Source organism: Megascapheus bottae, chromosome 29, assembly GCF_031878675.1.
Source record: "Megascapheus bottae isolate mThoBot1 chromosome 29, mThoBot2.hap1, whole genome shotgun sequence".
Classification (NCBI taxonomy): Eukaryota; Metazoa; Chordata; class Mammalia; order Rodentia; family Geomyidae; genus Megascapheus; species Megascapheus bottae.
Genome location: NC_143537.1, coordinates 7,230,866 through 7,246,922, shown reverse-complemented (window position 1 = coordinate 7,246,922; position 16,057 = coordinate 7,230,866). Strand labels below are relative to the sequence as shown.

The window sequence follows — 16,057 nt, the reverse complement described above, 5'->3', positions numbered from 1 at the left end:
CTTTATTAGAAAGCCTGTGTCTATAGGTGGACTTCTGTCACAAAGACCTGTAGCCTCCTCTAATACACTTAACACTGTTAGAAAACTGCGCCATGAAAGCCAGAGAGGAAAGAAAGAGCAGAAAAACAATGCCAGCAAACCAGATCAGCTCCAGTAGAGAGCTGAAGCAGAATATCGTGGTGATCAGAGGAGAGCCAGGAGACAAGGAGACAGGAAACACGTGCCATAACCTCATGGTGCCTGAGCTGGTCTGCGCCTCAACAGTGTCAGAAAACAAGGGGCAGGGTCACAGGAAACTTGAGAGTTCCTAGCCCAAGACTGGAAGGTCCAGTAAACCGTTGTCCAAGACTCGGCCTCTAAGGAATTCAGGCACATTTATCACCTGGGATGTAGGATCTTACCTTCTTCCACCATGAAGACAAGATGATGCCAGTTAAACCCAATTTTCTATCAGTCTCATGGCCAAGATGTTATACCTAACGTCCCCACTCCAGTGAGATGTGGAATCCTTGTGCTTGTGTCTTTAAAAGGGTATGAATAGGGGCTAGGAGTTTGGCCTGGTGGTAGAGTGCTTACCTAACATGCACGAAGCCCTGGGTTCAGTTCCTCAGTACCACATACACAGAAAAAGCCAGAAGTGGTATTGTGGCTCAAGTGGTAGAGTACTAGCCTTGAGAAAGCCCAAGGACAGTTCCAAGGCCCTGAGTTCAAGTCCCAGGATTGGCAAATTAAAAAAACTCAAAAGGGAATGAATAGAGTGATATACACACGTCATCCCTTCATACCGCCCTCCCTTCTCTCTCATTTCCCCATTCCCTGAGCATTCTCATTGAATTGACCATTTAAGAGTTCTCTGAGAAGATTGAAAATGTGATGTATATAACTGCTAAGATTTGGTCAGACTTTAATGTTCTGTGGGTTGGTGTTGAGGAATTGTCTAATTTTTTAATGGATCTCTTGGCTTGAGCCATGGCTTGTCAATTACTTTTAATCCTACCCCCCTTGGGCTGTGATTTTTAACGGCAGTCCCATCATCCTTGTGACGGCCCCCAGTCAGCAGCTGCTGCCGCCTCATCTTCCTCACACTGTCGGTCTTCATACTCGAAGCTCAGCTACCATTATTTTTTAGGACTTTGCCTTCTCCTACCTGTAAAATGAGAGTTACACAATGTGTCCCCAGTGACAAACTTTCAAGAAAATTTCATACAGAGCCCCAATAAATTAAATAGATTTTAAAAAAAGCAGATTGAGGGCCTGGAGTTTAGCCTTGTGGTGGAGTGCTTGCCTTAGCATGCAAGAAGACCTGGGTTCGATTCCCTGGTACCACATACCTCGAAAAAGCCAGAAATGGTGCTGTAGCTCTAGTGGTAGAGCTCTAGCCTTGAGAAAAAACCCAAGAACAGCGCTTAGGCCCTGAGCTCAGGCCTAGGACTGGCAAAAAAAAAATGGTAGATTGCCCTGGAATATGAGAATTTGTAAATGGAAAGGTCAGACATTGGAATCTCACCTATGTAATTATGTGTTGCCCTGCTCTGTCCTCAGAGGACCACTTAGAATTCATTTTTAAGATCCTTTCAGGGGATAATTTTTTTTAAGTCTGAAAACCACCTAAAAAAATGCTTTTCAAGCTGGGCATCGCTGGCTCACGCCTGTAATCCTAGCAACTCAAGAGATTGAGATCCGAGGATCACAGTTCAAAGCTGGCCTGGCCAGGTCCCCAAGAGATTTTTATCTCCAAGTAAACTCAAGAAAACCAGATGTGGTACCGTAGTTCAAAATGGTAGTATGCTAGCCTTGAGCAAAAGAGCTCAGGAATGGCACCAGGCTCTTCTGAGCTCAAGCTCCACAACCAATAAAGTTGGCTTCATGAGAACTTTGGGGATTTGGTGGTAGTTGAGTTGTCACACTGTAGACTCATGGGGGGTTTGCAGGTGGGTGCATATTTCATCACTGGGCTGCAACCCTGCTCTGCCTTGTAGGATCCCTGATACCCTGGTTCAAATCCACTTCTGTCCCCAAGATTTTGTTTCCTTCTGTGGAAAGCAGAAAGGACAAAACAAAAATATGTACTGAAACAAAGAATGAAGGACTGTAATGACATGCATTCAGCTAGTGCTAGCTAAAAGTCAGGGCAACGTCGACTTTGTGCCAGGGGATCCGGAAGTCTCTGTTGACCTAGAGACATCTGCCCTGCAGCTCCAAAGCTTGGAGATCTTTGCAGTGCTTCCACACACATATGCTCAATAACCCCTCTCCCTGAAACTCCCTGCTTATCTTGGGCCGTGGGGCATCCATTCTCCCCATGTCCAACATCCTCCTCTCACCAGACATCAGGTCCATTCTTGACACAAACACAGACAGATGCTCTAAGCATCCTTCAGTGTTCTCTGGTCTTAAGGCTGTGTTTAGGTCTGGCAAAAGTTCATTTCAGTTTGTGTTCATTTCTGTTTATTACTTACATGGTATAAAATTAGTGTGTGGGATGAGACATGATACAGGTTAGCTTTGATTACGACAGATAGTTATTCAATATTGGGCAACAATGGGCAACAATGGCTATTACAAGAGCAGCAAAACCAGGTGCTGTTGGCTCATGCCTACAATCCTTACTACTCAGAGGGACTGAGACCTGCGGCTTTCAGTTCAAAGCCAGCCCAGGCAGGAAAAGAAGGAAGTCTATGAGACTCTTCTCTCTAATTAACCATTCAGAAAACACAACTGGCACTCACTGTGGCTCAAAGTGATACAGCATTAGCCTTGAACAGAAGAGCTCTGGGACAGTGCCCAGACCCTGAGTTCAAGCCCTATGACTGACCCCCTCCAAAAAAAAGAACAAGAAAAGAAGTAGCATGAAAGCCCGGGCAGCTAACAGTCATCATTTACAAACAAAGCATAATCATAAAGTGTTATTCTAATTGTTAATTAGGTCTATTTATACTGTAGATTCGTTTTATTTGTTTAAATATGTCCTCTAGATGTTACTAGATGCTAATTATCTTGAGTTACATTATTATCAATTGAAAAAACATTTTTAATTAAATCTAAAGCCATTTAAATTAGCATAAAATTTATAGAAATGTAAATGTGATCTGACGCTTAACTTGCTTTTGAGGACTGCTCAGAGGAGGCATTAAGCCTTCTGAATTTGCTTTTGATGAAGCTCTTTATTGTAAGGCAATTGTTTTAAATTTTATTAGTGTATATTAGTCATACAAAGGGATTTTGTTGTGGTATTTCCATACATGCATATAATGTACTTCAATTTGGTCCCTCTATTAATCTCTTATCTCCTACCCCACTGTCTTCAATTTTTTAATGGGTTATATATTCTGTTTCATTCCAGTTTGGAATACTTCAATTATACTCACTCTTCATCCTCCTTTTTGCTTTTCCATTTCCCACTATTTGGCTGTTCATGTTTTCATTATTATTAGGGTTTGAACTCCAGGCTTTTGTCCTTCTGGAAAGCTCGCATCTTGCAACCTGAACCAAGTGATTCATAATATAACTTAATGGTGTTTATTCATTAAATAGTTATGTGTCCATTATGTATTAATTTATATGTATGTGGGAGAGAGAAGAGAGGAAGTGGAAAGAGTTAGTGGGGGGTGGGAGAAGAGAGAGAAGAGATTTCAAATACTGGTATTGATACTGGGAGATAATATAGCTAAATGCCAATGCTAGGGCTTTCCTAGAGATCTCAATAATTGAGAAAACGCGAAGCATCTTCAGATACCTGGGTGCCCAAGAAGGAAATTGGGCATAGGATAAAATCCACTAGGATACCATTCACTGGAGGCTTATGTCTGTAATCCTTGCTACTTGAGGAAGTTGAGATCTGAGGATCAGGGTTTGAAGCCAGCCCAGGCAGAAAAGTCCATGAGACTCTTATCTCCAATTAACCACCAGAATACTAGACATGGCACTGTGGCTCAAGTGGTAAAATGCCAGCCTTGAGCCAAAGGAACTCGGGGACAGCACACAGGCCTAGAGTTCAAGCCTCGGGACTGGAAAAAATATACACATATATAGATATATAGATATATATGCCAGATTTCCTGGGTTTGGGGAGTATGGGAGAAATTTGTGGGAATGGCAGTGGAGACTGCTCTTGGGGAAATAAGCGTGTACACAGCCGCCATGCCGTAGTTTTGAGTATCTGTTGGGGATGAGTGCATTTTCATGAAGCTTCCGTAGACGGTGACTACACAAAGGTCAGGCTAAGGAAAACAAGAAGGAGAGAGATCCCTGGCACCCGTGCTCCATGTGGTTAGAATGCGCCCAGAGCTTTTTCCTAAAACTAGAGAACAGACCTAGTACCAACTGGCCTCTCCTCGCACCCCAAGAAGGAGCATCCCTGAGAGGAACTAGGCAGGAGCTAGGACTGACAGGTATTTCTCTCAGGGTGTGAAGAAGGAACCTTGGTTATCCACCTCCTTCCCCTATACCTAACTTGCCTGGTCTGGTGAAAGATGAATAATTCCAACATGGGCCCTTGACACACCAGAGCCTGTGGATCTCATAATCGCGTTCCAGGCACAAGCCTGGAATCCACCAGGGCCTTCCTTCTCTCTGGTATCATTAGCTGAGAGAATCTTCTGGGACTTCAGCTCTAAAAAAAAAAATCAGAAGAGAATTACTGACTGTATAGCTTTTTTTTTTTTTTGGCACCACATTCCAAAGTTGGTTTATTATTTACAGGGATACAGGAATAATATATTAGGTCATAAAATACATTTCCCATAAATAATGCACTAAGAAAGTTATATATATATATATATATATTAAAAAGGTCTCAGATGAATAACCCCAACCTAATAAACCGGCGTTCCTTAATGAGAAAAAGCACGATCCTACCGTAGAGAAATAAGAATGGGGTTTCATTGGAGAAGCTATTGGGAGAATACCTCCACTCTCATAACTCTTCCAAACAAACATTTAAAAGAGACCTAGGTGACTGCAGAGCCACACACACCTGGACAGCCTCAGGAGAAGGCGTCACGAGCAGTGACACGGTTGGTTCTCTCTCCTCCAAGCTTGCGTTCATACCTGATGCAGGAAGAAAAGGCATTTGCCCAATCGCACAGCATTCTTCCTTTGGCAACAGGGAGGTGTGGTGGACTCATGGTTCTGTATAAAACATCTCCAGCTGTCCATCCACTCAGCCACTGTGTTGCCTGGGGAGGAGAAGGGGGTGGTATTTGACTGTCTCCTACCTTGATTAGAGTTGGTGAGGCTGGCTACCCGGATGCTTTGATGAGAACCAGTTATAGGGTTTATCGAGGGAGCATTTTTGTTTGTGGAACTGACAGGATTTCTTAGGTTATCCTCAGTGTGTGTGTGCAGCCATCTGTTGGCTTGTTTGTGTGTGTGTGTGTGTGTGTGTGTGTATGTGTGTGTGTGTACATATATGTGTATGCATACACATGCTTTTTATGTATTTTTCTTTTTATTCAAGTTCTCTTCTTGCCAGTTAGGCCTTTTGAGTATTTTCAGATGAGGAGCCAGGCATTTGTTCTCAAGGTCAAGAGCTTTTCCATAGAGTCTTGGTGTAGTGTCTCCTCTGCCGTGAGCTATATGTATTGTTGGGGTAGTTCCTTTTGTTGATGCCATCATTGTTGTTGGGGTAATTTCTTGTACCATGGCAAGTCATCATAGCAGAATGTGTTTCTTCCATTACAGCAGAAACCAGTTTCTCTGGAAATAATGTCTCTCCTTAGCAAACTGAGATCCACGACTGCTAGGGGAAAAAAGAGAGGGGTTGGAGCCTTGTCTTTGAATGCCTTGGACTCTACCAGCCTAGGAGATAGAGACAGAACAGAGAGTCGAATGTCAGGAAGTTGGCTGTTGGTGACTCACATCTGTAATCCTAGCTACTCAGGAAGCTGAGATCTGAGGATCATGGTTCAGAGCCAACCTGGGCTAAAGTGGGGAACCCTGGGTGATGGAGAGGCCAGGAAAATGAGCATCTATCTGTCCAGGAAAGTCAGAGACCACCCAGTTGACAGCTAGAGATGGGGCCCTGTAGCCATGCCTCGGGGCCAGGCTACTGGCCCAGCACTTAAATTACACATCATGGTTCTACCTGCCTCAGATGCTGACTTGAGCTACAGGATTCAGTGTCCTGCAGAATCTCAGTCTTGCTCTGGTCCCAGTGCTCTATTTTCTCTACCCTGATTCCCTGCCTTTGGGAATGGGGAACATTTATTCTGTGTCATATCTTGGCAGTATATAAAATGTTTCTTGGAGTTACTAAATAGGAACTTATAACTTAGGAGTTTGCCTGCAGTCTCCAAGGAGACTTTGAAGTTAGTCTTTTAAACAGTATTGGAAGTATTAAGACTTTTGTGGCTCCAGGAGATGAACTAAGTACCATTTCATATCGTGTGTGTGTGTGTGTGTGTGTGTGTGTGTGTGTGTGTGTGTGGTTTGAAAATGAAAGGTTCATATACCACAGGCTCATGTCTGGAACTTTAGGTCCCCAAGTGGATGTTCTGGGGAGATTCTGGAAACTTGGAGAGGTGGAACCTCGCTGGAGGAAGAAGGTCCCTGAGGCTAGGTCCTCAGAGTTTTCTTGTTCCACATTCTCGCCTGTCGTTCCCCTTTCTGCCTACCAAGAAGTGAAGGAAAGTCTCTGGCACGTGTTCCCACCGCAATTTCTGCTCTGCCTCAGCTCATGGTGTTGAGTGACACTATCCTGATGTTCGTGAATACTAGAGTGCCTGGAATAGGTGAAATCACCAAGGAGCCCGTGGTTCCACTAGAATATAGCCAGACCAGGACGAGATCCTGCACCCTGACATGTGTCTCCATCACTTCATGTGTAATGCCATGGACCAGACGAGGTGGCTTGCTGTGTTATGTAGACCTATCATTAAGTTCTGGTGCTGGAATTATCCTGGAACTAGCAGGGTTTGTTCAATACCCGTAATGACAAGCAGAGGTTCTCAACTAAACCAGATGAGGCCGTGTGTATAGGTGACACCTTCAGCCATCCCAGCTGGGAGTGGGGTACCCCACTGGCAGCTAGGGGCCTCAGGGCAGATGTTTCTCAACATCCTTCCATGTGTAGAACAGGTTTCCACAGAATGTCTGGCTGTAGGCTTTAGCTGTGCTGTGATTGCTGAGCTGCCCGGGCTTAGAGGAACGCAGGGAGATAATAGAGAATGTAGATGAAATGCGGTGTTCCATGAACTTGCACGCCCCTGTTCTGTGCCTCCGCCTCTTTAAAAGGTCGCGTGCCCTCCATTCTGATTTCTCCAGGTAGCAGATGAAATTCTTTTCCCCCCTTTCCAGTGTCAAGCCAAGCACCCAGCAGATAAACAATTATCTGCTAACCACTCGTACTTGTGACCCTGCTGTCTCTTTATCCTAGACCTTGCCTGAAAGCTCTCCAGCAGGAAAGGCTCTTGGGAGGGGGAAAACAAGGGACAGGAGGGAGAATCTGAAAGCTCTGCCTTCCATTCAGAGCAGTGTGAATATACATACTGCCTTTTAGAAGCTCGGATGACATCAGAAGGTCTACCTTAATACTACATAAATTAAGCCTGTCATAGAGGTGAGATGTCCAGATCCATGATTCAGATAATTTTGAGGGGGGTTTTCCCCCTCTTAAGACAAGGTCTTACTAGGTTGCTCAGGCTGGCCTAGAACTCACAGTCCTCCTGAGTGCTAAAGACAGGTGTGCATCAACTATTCCTATTATCTTCCAGGTTTCGGTAGACTTAAGGACTGCTTTTTTTCCCCATATATTTTTATTGTAATTAATAGAAGGGTTACATTATATTCACCAGATAGAAGGTACATTACTTCACAAACGTTGATACCCTTTCTCATGACATGGTCCCCATTTCCCTCCCCCTCTCCCCGCCACTCATCTTGATTTCCCCCCTTCCCTATCCAATTTCAAATAACCAATTAAGCATATATACTATATATATATAACAAGATGAAATATCATAACAATATGAGATAACCAAGGGACAGCAAAAGAGATGAGAGATAACATAGTACATTAAGGACAACAATCACTCATTCTATGGCTTTTGTTTCTATATCCTGAAGGTTAGGAAAAATTCATATTAAGTGAAGTAAGCCAGACTCAAAGGAACATAGGCTCAATGGTTTCCCTCATTTGTCATAATCAGTAAAAACTTTGGGCTCTCCTAGCAGAGATTTACAATAGAGCAAAACCTAGATACATGAGGCCATATAGTATGACACCAAATTTAAGGACTGCTTTTGATACTACATCCAGCACTTTCCATTGAGAACCAGGAGTATTTCCTTAGAGAATCATAGTCCTATTGGGGTCAAGGAGAAGATGGGTGTACAATCTTTAGTTTATAAAATGGCAAGGGCTGGGGGTACGGCTCAGTGGTAAGGTATGGGTACCATGGACAGGGCACCCAAAACTTTACACACACACACACACACACACACACACACGAGGAGAAGGAAAGAGAACGTAAAAGCTAAGTAGTACAGTCAGTGTAAGAAGATTAGATTCTGGGAATATCAGAAGTGTGATGTCATACTTTGACCTGTTTCTTTAAAATCCTGGATTGTCTTAAAACCATTGGCACTGGCTGCTTTTACTTTAAGGCTGATGTGGCTCAATTCTGACATGACCCCTCCCAAAAGTTGCCCTGAGAGAAGTGGGCAGGGAGAAAGAAAGATCTACCACGGGGGGGGGGGTCTCTGCCTTTGCTGTCAGGGATGGGGAGACTGTTAGCTCCATCCATTTACTGAGCTTCCCTTTGAGCTCTCCTCATGTGTCATGAAATTCTGAAAGGAGTGTTTGCGTTGATTCACTGAGCTGGTTCAGGAACATGAGCCTGGGTTTACTGATTTGTTGATATCCAATGTTCCTAAAATCGGCCTTAGCCTGGGACTTCTAGCTATGAAAAAAAGGACACAAGGGACATATTTTTTAACAGTTTTCCATGCAAGTCTTCCTTTTAATCTTAATCATATTTAGCTTAGTTTTCTAACTTCACAGGGACCTAGTTATAAAAGAATCCATTTTTAAAGACTGAAAGCATCTACATTTGACCCAAGGAGAATTTGCCAGTACCATTTGTCACTCCTATTTGTATTTTGCAGTGCAGGGTGAAAAGCTAGCTAGTTCACTTTTCTTTGGTCTTCACAATACACCTGAGCTATTGGCTGGGCACCAGATAATGCCTACTTTACACGGACAGAAAGTAAGTCCAAGATGGTGGAAATGCTTAGAGCTACAAAGAAGTTTGGTGGGAAATCAAGATGGCAGCCCAGACATACAAAAATGCATTAACAATGACTATATTTCAGTTTTTTCTTTAAAAAAGCAAGACATGGTTATACACACTCATATAATCTCTGTACTCGAGGCAGAGGAAGGGAGATCATAAATTCCAGGCCAGACTATATAGTGAATAATAATTACAAAAATAAAACAATAATAAAGGACAGGGTTCTATTAACTACACTGTATATTAAGGCTGTATAACTCCCTGATAACATTTAGGAGCAATAAAAACTATTTTAGTATGCAAAGACTATATATTATCACCTCCAAAGAAAATATGAAGAACCACTTACCAAAATGCACAGTATGAAATATCTTAGAAATTCAATGCCTAGATAAATGGCTTTACACTCATCTACTGCTGAGCTCTCATTAAAAGAATAGATGGATTGCCAGGCACTGATAGCTCACATCTGTAATCTTAGCCACGTAAGAGACTAAGATCTGAGTTCAAAGCTAGCCTGGGCAGGACAGTCTGTGAGACTCTTATCTCCAGTGAACCACCAGAAAACTAGAAGTGGCACTGTAGCTCAAAGTGGTGGGGCTCTAGTCTTGAGCAGAAAAGCTCCTGGACAGTGTTCAGGCCCTAAGTTCAAGCCCCATAACCAACAATAAATAAATAAGTAAATTAAAAAAAATAGTCTAGCATGCACGAATCAGCTTGAGACAATGTGAAGAAAGCAAGGTTTGCTGTCTATGTAGACTGACATATTAGAAAGTCAGAGGGCAGACTCTGGGACATGAAGGTATAATTACTGCTCTTTCTTAATCACTAAGACCTATCCCCAGAAGGCACTAAATAAATATTGACTGAAAGACTAAAGAGATGGACAAAGGGATACATAAATAAGCAAATGCACCAGCCTTAGCAGCGTATAACCCAGCAGTAGTAGATACTGTAGAATGTTAAATATTGTTAAATCCTGAGCCAGGGAAGGGCCATCTGGGAAAGCTAAAACATTTTTTTAAGTCTTTATTCAACTATTTTGTAAATGCAAGTTTGCTTGAGCTCAGGGCCTGAGCACTGTCCTTGGACTTTCTCAAGGCTAGAGTTCTACCACTTGAGCCTCAGCACCACTTCTGGCTTTTTTCTATATATGTGGTACCGAGGAATTGAACCTAGGTCTTCATGCATGCTAGGCAAGCACTTTAACCACTAGGCCAAATACCCAGCCCAGCTAAAACATTTTTATCCTAGATTAGAAAGGTGTGGTTTAGGACAACTTGTTAATCCATTTTTATTTCCTTGTATACATAGTGCATTCTACAAAGAGGTACTAATGCATTTATGTTAAAGTATATGCATTTACAGCCTGAAATAAAATGTATTCATAGATAATCTACCTTAATCCTGTTTGGGGAGAGGGGAAGAATCAACTGGTATCAAATTAGTATTGATGAGCTGTCCCTGAGATTGACAAAGCAGCACACAATCCACTTAGCAAATACCAGCTTGAGCTTCAAAGTGCTGCAGATGTGGGTCTTGACACTGGCTTTCTTCCCCCACCCCTTCTTTAAAAGATAAATCACTTCAACAGATGGAAGATAACTCCTTAACACTGAATAATTCACACTTCATAGACACTGGACACACACACACACACACACACACACACACACACACACACACACACACACACACACACACACACACACACACACACACACACACACACACACACACACACACACACACACACACACACACACACACACACACACACACACACACACACACACCCTCCCTATAGTAGGATGTTTGTAGGGATGGAGGAAAATATATGAAGATGCTCACAAAATGTGCTCACCACGCCCCCCCTGACTGTTACAGACAGAGGCACTAAATATGTGTTTTGTCCCTGGATTCTGTCCCCAGTCAGTTTCCATTCTGTGATGAACAGTTGTCTGAGGTGGTGTCATGGTTATTCTGGAGAGAGATGTCCTCATAGCTCCAGGAAGCCATGCTCCATGCCTCAGTGCTGGGACAGACACTGAAGACCCAGAATCGTCTCCCTTGCGAGCTAAAGAATGAGTTGACTCTTCCAGGGCGCTTCTGATTGTAAGCGACAGAAAGCAAAACTAAGCTGGCTTAAGGCAATGAACGACCTTAATGAGAATTTTCTGCTTTTATAACTGAGATGTGTAAACATGGCCCACTGTGACATTTTCAGCCCTACTCCTTCTGCACGAGTTTCTTTCAAGAAGCTTCTTAGTAGATGTGGTCGAGGGAGAGTAAGAAATACTGTTGTCTAGATGACAGAAAAGATCTGCTTAGCCTGAATGGATCTCCCGACCTTAGACATCTTAATCTCACAAATCAGACTTTTGTTGGTGGTGGCAGTTGTGGGGCTTGAACTCAGGGCCTGGTGGCTGTCTCTGAGCTCTTTTTGCTCAAGGCTAGTGCTCTACCACTTTGAGCCACAGGTCCACTTTCCATTTTCTGATGGTTAGATGGAAATAAAAAAGCTTCACAGACTTTCCTACACAGGCTGACGTTGAACCACGGACCTCAGATCTCAGCCTCCAGACTTGTGTTCACTTCCAAAGCTACAAGCATGTGGGTCAGGTGTGGACAGGTAGCAGTTCATGCTGGACTCCCAGATGGCCCTCTGTCAGAGGAGCTGCTGTGAGTGAAACACCTGTGGTTCTCTGGTCTCCTGCCCAGATTTTGAAGTTCGAATCCCACACACTTTGAGCCAGGAACTAGAAATGTAGAATCCGTAGCCAGATTTGCCTGTTGCTCACATCCTGGTTTCTGTGCCAGCCTCTGTTCACAAAGCCATTCTGTGACTCAGTTTCCCATCTGGAAATAGGGATGTGATGGGAACTGGTGCCCCGGGCCAGGTGACATGTGAAGTCAGAACGAATCCCTAACGCATCAGCAGTTGTTCAGGCTTCCATGCCCCTCCTCCCCGCCAAGTCCGTCTCTGAGTCCTACTGTCACCTTCTACAATGTTCCATCCCCATCATCTCTGGCTTCTTCACACAGGATATCAAGAAAATGTAGGCAGGCCTTATCACCACTGGTCCATTAAAAAAAACACAACAACAATGCAGTGAACTGGGGTCTTGAGCTTTGGGTCCTTTGACTTGTTGCAAAAAAAAAAAAAGGTTCAGGGGAACAATATGGACCTCTTTTTTTTTTTGCCATTGTTGGTGTCATATTTTAGTTTGAAGTAGGTAAAGAAATGTCCTTCCGGGGCTGGGAGTTTGGCCTAGTGGTAGTGCTTGCCTAGCATGCATGAAGACCCAGGTTCGATTCCTTGGTACCACATACATAGAACAAAGCCAGAAGTGGTGCTGAGGCTCAAGTGGTAGAGCTCTAGCCTTGAGAAAGTCCAAGGACAGTGCTCAGGCCCTGAGCTCAAGCCCAGGACTGGCAAAAAAAAAAAATGTCCTTCCATTTCTGTGGCCGCTTTCACTATCCCCAAAGACAGATAAACGAACAAACACGACAAAAAGAAAAGAAAACAAAAACAGCAACACAGAGACAAAAGAATCCCATTTCCTGTATTCCATTTCCATAAATACTGTTTTGTATGAGCAGATACACACATAGGCATTTGGAGACCTGGGCCTCTTGATGGGTCTTCCCTTCCCTCCCTTCTCTTCCCTCCCTTCCCTTCCCTCCGCCCTCCCCTCACCCCTCAGTGACAGGAGGCTTGGCATGGAGCAATGGTGTGATACTAGTCAGGGGAAAATAGAATTCTAAGATGATTCAAGCAGATGGTAAACACCTCCTCCCCTAAGAATCCATCCTTGGCCTTTCTCTTCCTTGTGGTTGGAAGATGGCTCTTATGGCTGTACATGGCATGCAGCTATCCTGGTAGGGAGCCTGGCAGCCTGGGGACACCACCCCCCTCTGTGCCCTCTGGCAGGCAAACCTCCCCTGGACTGCCACCTGAGTCTCCACTTAGAGGAAGTTGTGTCATATCCCCTATACCTTTGCTTCCATGTATAATACTAGGGTTGGGGGGGGGGGTTGTTTTGTTCTGTTTTTGCAAAGGGAAAAGTAACAGGTGGTTGTTAGAATGACATTTTGCCTTCTCCTGGGAACAAAATGGGTGGGTAAGGTGAAAAACCAGATCATCAAAATGACCCTTTAAGCCACCCCTAACGTGTGGCTGGATGAATGAAGGCTTCCTGCCAAACAAGACAGCAGCCAGAAATTAAATCACATGTTTCTAAGGCTTTAAAACGGTCACTTTTATTAAGATTGCAATTCTGCAATTCCTCGCCCCATGATCTTCTCCCGTAAATGAGTTCATAAGGTTCTCCAATTATTCCTTTCAGAGGATTGTTTTCTTTCCAGCCTCCATTAAATACTTCAATTTCCTTCTCCGTGGACAGGTACCACCTCCCGCTTGGCTTGTTCCACCTCAGGGAACAAGGTGTTCTGTCCATTCAGCGCTCCTGTGTGTCCTTGTGTCCTGGCTGTGTTCACACTGAGACAGGCGGGAGCTGCAGGGGTCCTGACTTAAAGGCTGCCATCATTCACACGAGCATCTGTGTGCCAATGGGTTACTGCCATCTGTTTGCCAGGGCAGGTTTTATTGACTGTCAAAACGAAGTGAAGTCCTAAGAAGCTGGAATGAGGTTACTTACTGCGTGGATGCCTCCTTTGATTCTGATTTTGATTTTTTTCTAGTTGGGGCATAATGATACACCACGGGTGAGTTCTGGTCCATTGGTTTCTAGAGCAGAGTTGGCTTAATTAAACCACTTGTCTCTCCCCATCCCACCAGCGCTGCCACAGTGTGTGACTTGTTCATGGCCTCTGGATTTCAGAGTCCATACAAGTGTTGAATATGTGCTCTATAGCAGTGTGTCCAGTTCAGTTTTATGATCACGGGATTAACGGGAGCATGTCTTCCCTTACAGTCTGTTAAATTAGATCATGTTATATTGTTCTATTTTTGTTTTCTTCATCATCTCCCAACATAGCTTCTTAGTTTATGCTCAAACTTATTATATCCTTTTTAACAAAATATTTGTTATTGTTAGGAAGGTAATGTACAGAGGGGTTGTAGTTACATGAGTCAGGCAAAGAGTACATTTCTTTTTGGACAATCACCCTTTCCCTCACTCTCTCCCACGTTTTCCCCTCCCAGCCCCCCCCCAAGTTGTATAGATTTTTAGCTTACTACAGTTCTAACATAATAAGTAGAAGCTACACACCATTTATTGAGCATTTTGATGTACTGGGTATATACAGAATAAGTCTTGGATACATATACCACACACACATGCACGCACACACACGTGCTTCAACATAGATGTAAATGTATATAAAACTCTAGTGCATATGCAAACATACATCATATAATCACATGCATGCATGTCTATATACAGGTGTTTACCACTGTACCTGGCTTCCAGGTATTTGAGCTCTGTAGTGTGAAACCATTGAACATTAGGCCCCATGGATTAAACCCAAAGATGAGTTTCTGCTTAATGATCACTAATATTAAACAATTAGTAAAAATTATACTGATGTGAATGATGCTTATCAAGAAAGAATTTACCACTGCAAACACCACTAACCTAGTTTAATCGTTCAATTTTCTAAGATGTATCCCTAAACTGTTTTTGACTTTTTAAAAGATTTATTGAAATGATTGTCTTGGAGATCAATTCTATTTCTTGTATCAGGAGATCTGATTTTTTATAATGTATATAAAATCTCATATAAGTTTTCTAGATCTATGTCACTGAGCGTATTTTCTGTCCCTCTGTACTTCCCAATTTCCTCTTTGCAAGGTCTGAAATTCTGCAAATTTAAAACTTTTTTTCAAGTTCTTTTTTTTCTAATTCAGCCCACAGATACTTTTTAGACACTTTGATATTGATTAGTGTCTGCCAAATTTAATTTTCTGAGGTCATTTGTAGAATTTTAATGTTACACATGTTTTCCTGACTGGGGGTAGTATGTGGTTTAGTTTAACTACAGTAAATTTTGCTTTCTGCCATTTTTCTCCTTGAAGACTATTTTCTGGTGATGACTTCCAGTGAGAACAATTAAGGCTTGAGTACAGTACCTGTGTAAAATGCGGGGTTTAATACCTAGTACCTCAAAAAAGTACAAGCTTTGGAACTTGCTGTTTAAATTGCACAAAAGCCTATTGAGATTTTTTTTTTTTTTGGTGTTTTGTTTGTTTGTTTGGGGTTGGGTAGATTCCTTTGATGGGTCAGAGTCATATTACCTCTCACTCTTCAGGAGGAGAGTGGGTATCTAAAGAGAATTAAGTACTTAGATCTGATCCTGACCTCATGGGAGTTTATATTTTGGGGAAAGGCATTTAACAGTCAACGCTCAACTCATTCCTCATTTGCCAGTTGTAGAAATCAAAGGCCAAGGAGATGTGTGATGAGCCATAGAGAGGGAGCAAAGAGAAAAGTGGGTTTGAGGTCTCTTAACACCCAGAGTACTTTGATTGGTGGAGGGGCGGGGAAAGACATGATGAACTTGAGCTCTCAACTTGAGTATCATTTTTTAGTGAGAATCTGGCTTTTTGTTACTATGGTAACAAAGCGCATTTGATGTTTTATTTTTTGACAAGTGTACCCCCTACCTGTAGTAGTAGGAAAAAGAGCCATTGAGATGATCTTTATGGTGATTCAAAACACTTTAGATAGATCCTGTCACATGCTTTATAAGCTCCTGATGGATTGCATAGAATTAAGTTATTGGGCAGAGAACCAGCTAATGGAAACACATTGATGAAATCATTTTCGAGGGACATTAAATAGAACTTAAAATCGAGCTGA

At 42.9% G+C, this 16,057-nt stretch overlaps 1 protein-coding gene across 3 annotated transcripts in view; it reads left to right on the top strand.

Moving 5' to 3' along the window:
• The window catches only part of Sgcd (sarcoglycan delta), a 408,119-nt gene that overhangs the window by 350,724 nt on the left and 41,338 nt on the right, over window positions 1-16,057 (top strand). The window lies entirely within an intron of this gene.